Source organism: Thermobia domestica, chromosome 14 (assembly GCF_964235325.1).
Source record: "Thermobia domestica chromosome 14, izTheDome1.hap1.1, whole genome shotgun sequence".
Lineage (NCBI taxonomy): Eukaryota > Metazoa > Arthropoda > Insecta > Zygentoma > Lepismatidae > Thermobia > Thermobia domestica.
The window spans coordinates 30,784,782-30,797,232 of NC_137467.1; the positions used below are offsets into that span (position 1 = coordinate 30,784,782).

Genomic DNA, 12,451 nt, shown 5'->3' on the forward strand with positions numbered 1-12,451 from the left:
TTACACATAAAGGTGCATCAACGTGACACAAAAATAACTTTCTAACCATGTATATAGATATTCTTCCATCTCTTCTGCACGTTTATACTTCTCATATACATGTTATAAAGAAACGATGTGCCACCCAACATTAACAATATATAACAGCAACTCCATCTTCAGGCCTTCCGATTTCAAATACATTTTATAAGATAATATAAAGTTAAAGAGACTTCTAAACTTACAGTTTCTAGTAATCTTCTTCGCATCTTCATTCTTTTCATTCACTTAAATAATGCACTTACTAATAATAATACAATTTAAAATGCACATGTTAACATTCACAAACAACTATATACATACAAAACAAACAAACGAACACACACACTTTTTCATAATATTCTGGTGAACTTTCTTTCATTTTATTCTTATAAAAAAAAATAAGTGCGATGCAATAAGTGATAAATAGCGCAAACTATATATTTTTTTCAACTGTAACTAGATATATCTTGACAAATACATACATATACACACGCTGATAAACATACTCACACACATATATATACGTACATACCATACGAACACAACCATACAGTATGAATAATTTGTACATGTTCCAATGAAAAACGTACGCTTAAGTGCACTTTGCTCTTTTTAGAAAGATATATTTATATATATTTTTTCTTTATATAGAAAAAAAAATTATATAATATTATTTAAGTACCAAAATATACATATCTATCTTCACATAGACACTATTTTCTCTTTCTTCTGATGTAAAAAACTTTTTTCTTAATGAAATAGAATATAAAATACACTTTTTAAAACATATTTATTTAATATTTAGAATATATTTTCATATTAAAAAAGCAATAGATAATTTTCTTTTCCTTTGGTGAAACAGATGATATAATAAACTATTTTTTGTAATATTTTATAAGATTTTATGATTTTTTTGGTAAAAGGAACTTACAAAATGTAACGACAATACATATATATATATATATATATATATATATATATATATATATATATATATATATATATATATATATATATATATATATATATATATATATATATATATATATATATATATATATATATATATATATATATATATATATATATATTAGAAAAACAAATAAATAAAAGACCAGTCTCATGAATGGTTATTAAACATACGATTTTGAAGTCTGAAGAATGTACCTATTAATGCTGATATCAATGTTGAAATCTTGTGTTCCATTACATTACATCATTTATCAAACTTTAAAAATGTGGTATTTTACATATAAAGCGTAAACTCATGTACTCCTTATAAAATGCTGTTAATTGTTCGTGAAGTTTGGTTTGAAGGTTAAATCAAAACAGTCTCAGGTTTTAGACTAAGCTTCTTGTTTAATTTATTCCAAAATGTAAATTTTGATGTATTCTTATTTTTCTTGTTCTTTAATATGTTCATTCCTATTTTATTCGAATTATTTTCTAAACAATTCTTTACTAATTTATTAATCAGTTTAATATCCTTTGTTGTATTTGATATTAAGTGTAAAAATGTTCAAAAAATTAATTGTTAGATTGTGATAATTTTACGGTATATTTCAATATTTAGCAAATAAATGTTGTTACAAATATTAAAAAAATGATAATAAATAGTGCAGAAACAAATACTGTAAAATAAAAAAGCGTAAATATTTTTATCGACATTTACTTTTCTCATTATTCAAACAGTTTCTTGTTTTTGTTGATAGAAGAAGGTAACATTATCACATAATTTGAACATAAAGAAATTTTTTTCTGGGAATTTACTAATAATATATCTTTATTAGTATTAGTTCAGTTTGTAATCTTATCTGAGTATATTTTCTCACGTATCTCACGAATTTATTGAGTTGTGGCATGTTTTGACAGCGCTTGTTAAATGTGTTAAACAATTCGCTAAAAAAAAAAAATTGTAATGTTATATTATGTATATACACAACATGTTCATAAAAATACCATACTTTAAAGTGACATTACGTTGATTTGGATAATTCTATTTAAATGAAATTGGTCACATTTTGAAAGAAAAAAAACTCAAATATTTTTGTGCATAACAACAATGGACGGGATCAAACACAGAAAAAGTAAATTCACTTATGTTTACTTTGTGATTAGTCTATATGGGTTCATTGTTGGATATTTAGCAGGTAGTTACTGTTTCTTGGGTCACTTGGGAAGTTTTGATGCCGTCAAGTACTACCGTAAATTTATTTCCTTTCGTTGTGTTATGTTGTTTGTGCCGTATCAAAACGTCAAGTCTATGGCCCATTTTTCTTTCGAGAGGCCACTGTCACAGATCCAACTTATTTTGACATGCTCACTAATTAGTTATTTCCACAATTGGAAGAAGAACAAGGCAATGACATTTATTTTTCAACAAGATGGAGCCTCCTCACTGGCATTTACGTGTTCGGGAACATCTGAATGAGCGGCTTCCAGGAAGATGGACTGGTCGTGACGGAAATGATGATAATATCTTCTACAAATGGCCGCCGAGCTCGTCTGACTTGAAGGTCTGTGACCTTCTTTTTATAGGGTTACGTAAAGGATTGCGTCTATGTACTCCCATTGTCTTAAAACCTGCAAGAAATGCAAGTTCGTACCAATGCTGCCATTTACTCCATTTCATCAGATATATTGGAGAGTGTGTAGCATGAATGGGAATATCGTATTGATGTCTGCATCGCCACTCGTGCGACCCACAATCGTCTATGAGACATTGTAAAGAAAGAAAAAAAACTCATTTAAATATTACAAAAGGGACGTAATACCACATTAAAGTATGATAGAATTTTGTGGACACGCTGTATAAAAAAAAAATACACAATAGTATTTCGTAGTCGTTAGTGATACTAAAGACTATTGTTTCAAATACAAGGTTTCTGCGGTACATTAAGATTTTTTAAAGAAAAAGTTCAGATATTTCCATAAAATTTTGAAAGCTTGAATATGGAAAAAATATTTATATTTTCTTTCCTTTCATTAAGAACAATTGCTCCTTAAACCATCTGAACATATCGAAACTCTGTAGATAAATAAAATATTTATTTTTATTTCAAAAATGTATTTGAATTTTATTTTTCTAATTAGAGAGACTGGTCTTGTAATTTTTTTAAAAAAAAAAATAAAATTATATGTAAATATACATATCTCTATGTATAAATATAGTTTTCTCAATTTAGCATATAAATTTATATATAGTTATACCAATTATATGGAAAAAAATATATGTATTTAAATTTTTAATGTCTATTTCGTGAACACACATCAAACGAAAATATTTATTTGTATAAAGGTAAAATTATCTTTCATTTTACATGTATATATATATATATATAAAATAGAAAAGGAAAAACGGTGAATGCGGTGAAATAATAATAATAATAAAATAAGAAACAGGAACACTTTCTGGAATCAACGATAATGAACAATGTCATAGATATTGTTTAAGTACAATAAAAATATATATATACTTCTTGATAATAATGAATAATGCAAATGAAGTGATTTTTTTTTTCTTAATGAACAAGGAACACACAAATATCTACCCTCTTCTTTAGGCGTTTTCTCTTACATCTATATGTGAATGGACCAAGATATTTTGCTAAAGAAATACTTAGCAAGTTATCACAAGAAAAACGGAATGCATCTTTCTTAACTACTTACTATTATAATTCCTCACAAATCCAGGAGAAATAGTGTCAAAAAATATATACACACATGTAATTATATGTTATATAAAGAATATATTAAATATATATATATATATATTATACGCATATTCTACCATAGATTATGTTTTAAAATTTTTTTTTCTTACTAAAAATATTTCTTGTTATGGTGTCTACATCGAAAAAAAAATAATTGTCAGTCTCATGTTTCGGAATAACTTAACAACTTCATTCCTGAAAACAACACTACATTTTTTTCTTGGTCTTGAACTTTCTAGTGTTTCATCTAGTTGTAATGAAGGAAAAGAATGCTTTGGAAGCATCTGAATGGAACTCTTATATAGAAAATGAAGTTCCATTTATATATATATATATATATTTGTACAATCAAATGTTTCTCTCGTCTCTCTCTGGTCTAATCTCGGTTTAGAAATTATATCAAATCTTACACAGAACAACACCTCAAGAAATATTTATAAAATGCTACATCACCGTATGTAAATTCATCAACAAACGTACTAACAACGCACACACATACATATATACACACACACACACTCATATATATATATATATTCAGCCTTCACAAAACTGACATTGCACTTTCACAAAACATTTTTATAATTTTTTCTTCTTTTATCTTTGCTATAAATCTGTACGCTGTATTTGTTTTTATCAACTTAATTACTTGAACATTTTTTTCCCTGTATAAAATATGGTTTACATATAATATATATATATATATATATATATATATATATATATATATATATATGGGTCATTCAATTATTGTTTAACTGAATACGATTGGAAAACAGAAGGTTGAAAAAAGAAATGTATGTTATTTACGTTCTTTTGTTGTTATATTACTTTCTCGATATAAACTCTCTGTATTAAAGTCAACAGGAAATTACAAACAAACAAACAAAAACTTTTAACTTTACACATAAATACAAACTTACATATAAGCTATACGATTGCACGTGACCAAAATATCAAGGAAACAAAAACAAAAATGAAACCAACATCGTGAACCTACGTCCTTTCCTTTTCCTCTTTGCCTATTATGTACACTCTTTGTCAGACAAACAAAAACGTTCTTAATCAATGTACAAGGAGAAAAAAAAAAGACTTCAGGATAGCTGGATGTAAAATATAAGATTAGTAATGCGATACGCGTCACGGGGTTAGAATGCAAAGAAGATATAAATTCATGCTAATACGGTATCTAGAATAAATTTTCAAAATGCATTACGTGGCACACTGATTTCAAGCGAGGGAAAAATTAAACTCAATGCATATTTTCATATTGCATTACTCTAATACTTCTCAACATGGAAAACCTTTTTTGCTTTCATTTTCGTAAATTCCTCCAAATCTACGACAAATGGTGTCAATAATTTATGACTGAACAATATAATACAGATATATATATATATAAAAATAAGTTGATGTATCAATATAAATAAAAGTACTTGCTATATATAGCAATCATGATTATAAGTTTTTTTTTAACAAAAAAAAAAGGAATTTACGTTGAGCAATTACGGTAACATTAAAAAAAGTAATAAAAAGATACATTTTCTCATTTAATGTGCGGTACAGTAACTCCGAGTTTACTTTGCATAGAGGCAAGAGAACCCTTATACAGAGTACTGTACCGTTAACCTTTATATAGGAAAACATAAACGTTTGAATTTTTTTCTTCACTAGAATTAAACATGAAACCAATCAAAACATGATTTTTATTATAAGTTTTCGTTCTAGCACTAATTCTTTGTGTTACATCATTCATATAAAAGTTTTATCACTAGTAAGATTCAATTTTACCCCAGCAAAAATATTTGCTGCACTTTTACGTCTTACAAAAAAATAAGTATAGTAACTTCAGAATGATTCTGTTGCACATTTTCTTCTTTCTGATCTTCAATATTTGATTTTTCAATGAAGAATCAATCCATCACACAAAGCCATGTTAAATGAAGTATATGGAATATGTCACTCGTGTATCTAGATTATATATATATATATATGTATATAGACTATATATAAAATACTTATAATCTATATATACATACATATATATAATAATAATAATCCACTTGCACACGAAAATATATGCACGCCCTAAATTTAGCACACACACATACACAAAAATACACATGCATTCCCACCAAAAATATATATATATATATGGAAACACACACAAAATGAAAATCCTTTTATCTTGCTTCTTTCATTTTTGGTGTTCTTTAATCCTTGCAGTTTCTTTTTTTCTGTGAAGTTTTTGTTTTATTTAAATTTTATAGTACAACGCACACGAATATCCATTGCTATAATATTTCAACTGCTTCTTGAAAGGTCCAAGAAAATTTGACGTAATCTGCAATAAACGAAGAGAAATAATACATTAAAAGCCAAAGGAATAAATAAATGTATAAAAAAAATTTACTAACACTCCGCAAAAAAAGTTACAATCTGTCTTACTCTGAGTGTTCGTAAAAAGAGAAATTCAGCTGGAACTTCAACAAATTTTGCCTGTTGTTTTTGTCAAAGCTTAGTTATGATAAGGCACAAGTTAAGACTAAATTTCTTAGATTAAGTAAAAACTGTGAATTCAATACTTGTGTCTATCGTTTGAATATAAATATCTGTTGTACACAATAATAATAATTTATCTTTCTGTGAATTAGCTTTTTTTGTTAATTCATCGTTTTCACTCTCGTGGCTTCTTGTATAACATCGAAAGGCAACTTAAAAATTACTAAATATGAATAAATCGTAAAATTATTATGTAGGTGCATGAGAGGATGCTTCAAATTAGCAAAAAATTGGTTACGTACTAAGAAATCCTCTTGTGGTGAAACTAAGCACTCTCCACACGTATCGGAACAACAAACTAGTTCCGTCTTCAGAGGTAACAAGGCTAAAAATGGTTGAAATAAAAAGGTTTGGAAAAAGGAATACATACCAGAGAATAGACAAATATAACGTAAAGAATGTTAAAATACCACGAACAGAGCACAGTGCGAAAGAATGAGCTGAGTTGAAGGAAATGCTATGTCTATGTTACCTCACTATTGCCACATCCAAAATATACATCAAAGGTAGGTAACCAGATTCCATCAATGTTGCCAAAATCCATATTTAAAGCTGGTTTATATTTGTGAATAAAGAATGATTCTTTAATCTCCCATTGTTTCTTTGTTCTTGCTGAATCTATCATTAACCTACTTTATATTGTGTGAATGTTATTTTAAGTGAAGCGCCTATCCTGATGTGCCCTCTGTGACTTATTATTATTATTATTATTATTATTATTATTATTATTATTATTATTATTATTATTATTATTATTATTTCTAATGTGTTCTTTAATTCGGGTGTTAATATTGCGCTTCGTTTGACCTATATATGAGGAATCACATTCGCATTGAGCAGGATAAATACCGGACTTATTTAGTGGATCAACAAAATAACTTTTAAATTTGGTAAAATGTTTTTCTAAACTTTTTCGGGAGAATACTGGAAGAAGATATGTTATGCTTTGCAAGAATACGCTGAATTTTTGTCAATAATTGTGGAAATTAAGTAATTCCTATCCACGTTTTGCTTCTTTGGGAATGCGTATTTTATTTGCACCGACCTGCGTGTTTGATTAAACCGCTTTTGTAAGGTGCACAATTTATGTCTTCTTTTTCGGTCCTATTTGTGGGACATCAAAAATTAATAATTGAGGGCATTATTCACACAATAAAAAGCAGGTTAATGTGATAGGTTCAGCAAGAACAAAGAAACAACGGGAAATTAAAGAATCATTCTGTGTTCACAAATATAAACCAGCTTTAAATCTGGATTTTGGCAATATTGATAGAATCTGGTTACCTACCTTTGATGTATGTTTTGGATCTGGCAATAGTGACGTAACATAGACATCGCGTTTCCTTCAATTCAGCTCATTCTTTTGCACTATGCTCTGCTCATAATATTTTAACATTCTTCACGTTATATTAGTCTATTCTCTGCAGGATTCCCACTCTCTTTTCCAGTGGTTTATTTGTGGATTTTGTAGAAGGGGGAATATTAATAAAGAATTGCTACTAAAACATGAAGTTGAATTATTGTACTTTAAAACAGATTATGTAGCCTATGAAAGGGGGAAAATATCTTTCCAGGCTAGGAAGACTGAATTAAACTTAGAGGCAGGGAAGTCAAGACTTAGAAGGGGGGAAATTCCCAGGCTTCTCTGGCTACAAATAAATCCCTGCTCTTTCCCCAAAGTATTTCCAAGACATTTACAGGACGTTTCCAGAACAAATCACCAATTTTCCAGGACTTCGATACAGGAAGGTATAACAGGATTCCAACTGTAGGTTCAAAACTCACAACAGTGAAATGAAAAGTACAGTGGCTTATGTAGTGATTCTTAATACAAGCATAGTATTAATACACAATAATTAAATAGACAAAGCGGAGTGTAATGTGCTGCTTTTTCTTTGGTGGCCTCTCAACTCCCTTTATAACCAATCGATCCACCCTCATCTAGCATTTGTATTTTCAGTCTTTCTACATGTCATTTTAATTGTGCACCGAACAAATTTAAAAACAATGAAAATCTATTTTTTCGTACGTGGCATCTTCATTGCGTGACAGTGTGAGAGATATAATTGGGGCGGAAAAAAGGAATTATATTACAAGTTTTTCAACTGAGTATGGGGTTGTCTGATTTCCATCTTTAGACTTAACCTCTTTCTACTTTAGCAAAACTGCTCTACGGATAGTATTTGACTTTGTCAATAAAGTAAAGCAAGATTTCTGTCTGCTTCATGTGCAAGAAACTTAAAGTTTCTTTGGTATAGCAATGAATTGAGTTTTACTTAGATATGACCTTGTCACAAATAGCATTCATATGAAATTTTACTGGAGAGTAAGTACTGTTGCGAAAATAGACTGATTATGGAGGATTGATACTGGTACAAAGCACAGTTTCTGGAGGATAGTGCTAGTGAAGACAGCATCCAATAATGGGTTGACAGATTACTGGATGAAAAAGAAGAGAAAAGTCCTCCCAGCCAACTACCCTGTTTGGAGAAAGAAAGACCACCAACTACCCACATATACAGGATCATGACAAAATTATTATTCATTTCAAAAACAGGAATAACAAACAAAAATAGCAATCAATTAAAATCTTCATTTTAATTATGAAAAATCTGACATTCAGTATTTCTGTAAATTTCACGGACAGAAATGCATTTTCAAGGACATTTCCAGGATGTTTCCAGAACAAAATCAATTTAATGACATTTCCAGGTTTTCCAGGATTTCCAGGACGAGTGGGAACCCTGTCTATGGTATGTATCCTTTTTCCAAATCTTTTTGTTTCATCCGTTTTTATCCTTGTCACCTTACCAGTGAAGATGGAACTAGCTTGTTGTTCCGATACGTGTAAAGAGTGCTTAGTTTCCCCACAGGAGGATTTATTGGAAGTAACCAATTTTTTGCTAGTATGAATGAATCGTACATTATTAACTTCTGAATTATGACCATGTATATTTCACCCATGAAAATAAGTCATGAACTCCGTTCAATGAAACACGAAGAAAAACGAAATATGCTGGGAGTGTATGCAATTTCTTGTAAAATGTGGATATGTACACACAAGGATATATATCGTATGGCACAAGTCAAATGCGAGGAACATCAAGGATGTATACGCTTGAAACAGAAAGACCTTGAAACTGCACAACGCGGATTAACGCAGGGGCTTAATATTCTCTTAAGTAATACAAAACACAACGAACAACACCGACAACGTTTGGGAGGTGGTTCGTGATATCAAAATAATACGAAAAGCATAGACCAACCTGGGTGCATAAATGCTTCCTTTCGGAGTTATAGGCTGCCGAAAACATGAAAAAATGAACTCTAAAGGATCATAGCTACACTACTATGGGACCTATTGTAGTCGGTTCAAGGTTTTATTCAGGAACTACTATGTGCTGTATCCAAATATCCATGTTTCAGAATTCTGTGGTACTCACGAAGCAATTTTTATAGAGGTAGTTTGGCTACGAGCAAATAATTTGAAGTAATCTCCAACAACCTGTATAAAAATTACTGCGGAAATACCACAGGACTTTTATATATGACAATGTCAATTATTCCTATTATATTTGAATTCCTGGTAAAGTTCTATTATGTTGCCATGTAATCCATCGTCTTGTAATGAGAGTGCATGTAATGATCCACATACATTCTTTCACTTCTCACTATTCTATGATCACGTAATTACCCTTTTCAATACATCTAGCTCTTCTAGAGGCGAGATAGTGTGGGAAGAAACAGCATATACTGTGAAGGTTGATGTTATATGTGAGCCCACCAACTGGACCGAACTTAAGCCTCGGTCATGGCTCGAACCTCATGTTGCACAAGGCCACTTGTCATGGTTCTGAACTCATGTTGCACAAGGGCACTGATCATGGTTCGGACCTCATGTTGCACAAGGTCACTGGTCATGGTTCGGGCCTCACGTTGCACAAGACCATTGGTCATGGTTCTGAACTCATGTTGCACAAGGGCACTGATCATGGTTCGGACCTCATGTTGCACAAGGCCACTGGTCATGGTTCGGACCTCATGTTGCACAAGACCATTGGTCATGGTTCTGAACTCATGTTGCATAAGGCCGCTGGTAATGATTCGGACCTTGTGTCGCACAAGGCCACTGGTCGTAGTTCGGGTCTCATGTTGCACAAGGCCAAAAACTCAATAACTCAATATCCCTTTTCAATATATTATCATTACCGTAGATATACAATAGTATTTTTTTTAAATAATACGTTCTCCTATAACTTAAAATTATCTATGAACTTGTACGCTTACCTCACAATTCAATAGATAGCGTAGGAATGTACCATTTGTACACTTCTCAACATCGACGAACACATAAGATAACTTTTCCTGGTCCCTTAAGGAAATACTAAGGGTGCTATTCCTTAGATTATCTCTCATTATATATTTATATATGTATTGTACATTTAAAAAAAAAACGTGGAATTGGAAGACTAGGTGTGAGCAAACGAATAATGAAGATGGAGGTGACATCCCAGAAGATGGTAGAATTAAGCACCAGCACCTGCAATAACGATAAGTAAAAACTTAATTCCAGTTATTTCAAATTACAAGCAGTATGTGCTCCACTGGTTAACACTGTGTTTGTCTGTTAGGAGTAAGTGCATCACTATACCTACTATGTGTGTCACTGTTAGGAGTATGTGTGTCACTGTTAGGAATATATCCCTAGTAGCAAGAAAGCTTTCGGCCAGTTGGCGTGTGCTTGGCTTTTGGCTTTCTACGCTTGCATTTGAAACGCAGGCTTTCACACAACCTGCCTTTTGTTGTACTTGCAAGCAATGCTTTAAACCCTTCGCAGAGCGTCATAGCATCACTGGCCGTTTCATTGGCTATTGACTTGCCTTTACTTGTAACACACTTGCGTCAAGCTTGAATGGAACACTAAATGCAATATTACCCCTATGTAACTGCGTTACTGGAATCCAGCTTGCGACAGGCTTACATGTTTTCAAATCAAGCTGGATGCAAGCTTGGCCGACTTGCAATTCAAGCTTACAGCAAGCGGTTTGCAAGTTGTCTCTGCTACTAGGGATGTGTAACTATTAGGAGTATATGTGTCACTGTTAGGAGTATATGTGTCACTGTTAGAAGCATGTGTCACTGTTGGGAGTATGTGTATCATGAGGAATATGTGTGTTACTGTGAGGAGTATATATGTCACTATTAGGAGTGTATGCGTTACGGTTAGGAGCATATGTGTAACTGATAGGAGTATGTGTCATTGTTAGGAGTACATACAGAAATCAAACAATAGTAGATACAATCTGCTACTCAACGGACTGTATTTGTCATATGCTGCACATAAGTAATGTGTAATGATCAGTTCCAGTAGAATAAAAACTATTAACTGCTATTCCAGCAGAATAAACTATTAACTTCTATTCCAGTAGAATAAAATCTGTTAACTATTATTCCAGCAGAATAAAAACTATTAACTGCTATTCCAGCAGAACAAAAACTATTAACTGCTATTCCAGTAAAATAAAATCTGTTGACTGCTATTCCAGTAGAATAAAAACTATTAACTGCTATTCCAGCAGAATAAAAACTATTAACTGCTATTCCAGCAGGATAAAAACTATTAACTGCTATTCCAGTAGAATTAAAATTATGAACTGCATCAGAACGGTAACGAAGGCCATACATTTAAAGGCTACACAAGTTCGTTTCTCTTATAACATTTCTCACAGCAAGCATCACAAAGAAACTATTCTAAAAACACATTCGTCTACAGGGTCACGAGGAAAATTACCTCAAAATTGTGATATTTATTTATATAGTAACTTTTCTCCTGATATCATGGACGGATATACAGGGGGGCCCAAAAGTAGGTATACAGTCTCGTACTGACGGGCTCATGGTATTTTATATATTTTATTTATTGTTATCCATACAAGCAGTGACTTACAGTTTCTTTATTATTTGTTTTTAATCTCTTTTCACTCATACCTTAAGCTTGAAACAAACAGAAGCAAATAAACTAATTATCTTAATAAACCAAAGTGTCATATTTTGTAGGACTGTATACCTACTTTTGGGCCAACCTGTACAGTATTTTAAAACAGCTGCACTGGATTTATCGTTCTCAAATGAGTATAAAAAGCGCAATTAGAAAT

At 31.2% G+C, this 12,451-nt stretch overlaps 1 protein-coding gene across 3 annotated transcripts in view; it reads right to left on the reverse strand.

Moving 5' to 3' along the window:
- Nucleotides 1-1,372: 1,372 nt before the first annotated feature.
- The window catches only part of LOC145669606 (cyclic AMP response element-binding protein A-like), a 472,254-nt gene continuing 461,175 nt past the window's right edge, over nucleotides 1,373-12,451 (reverse strand). For 2 of the 3 annotated variants that reach the window (XM_081737831.1, XM_081737833.1), the window contains exons 9-10: nucleotides 10,584-10,836; nucleotides 1,373-6,078 (exon numbers count right to left, since the gene is read on the reverse strand). The gene's annotated coding sequence lies outside the window, so the exon portion shown is untranslated. The remainder of the gene's footprint in view (nucleotides 6,079-10,583; nucleotides 10,837-12,451) is intronic. The other variant, XM_081737832.1, reaches the window with a different exon arrangement.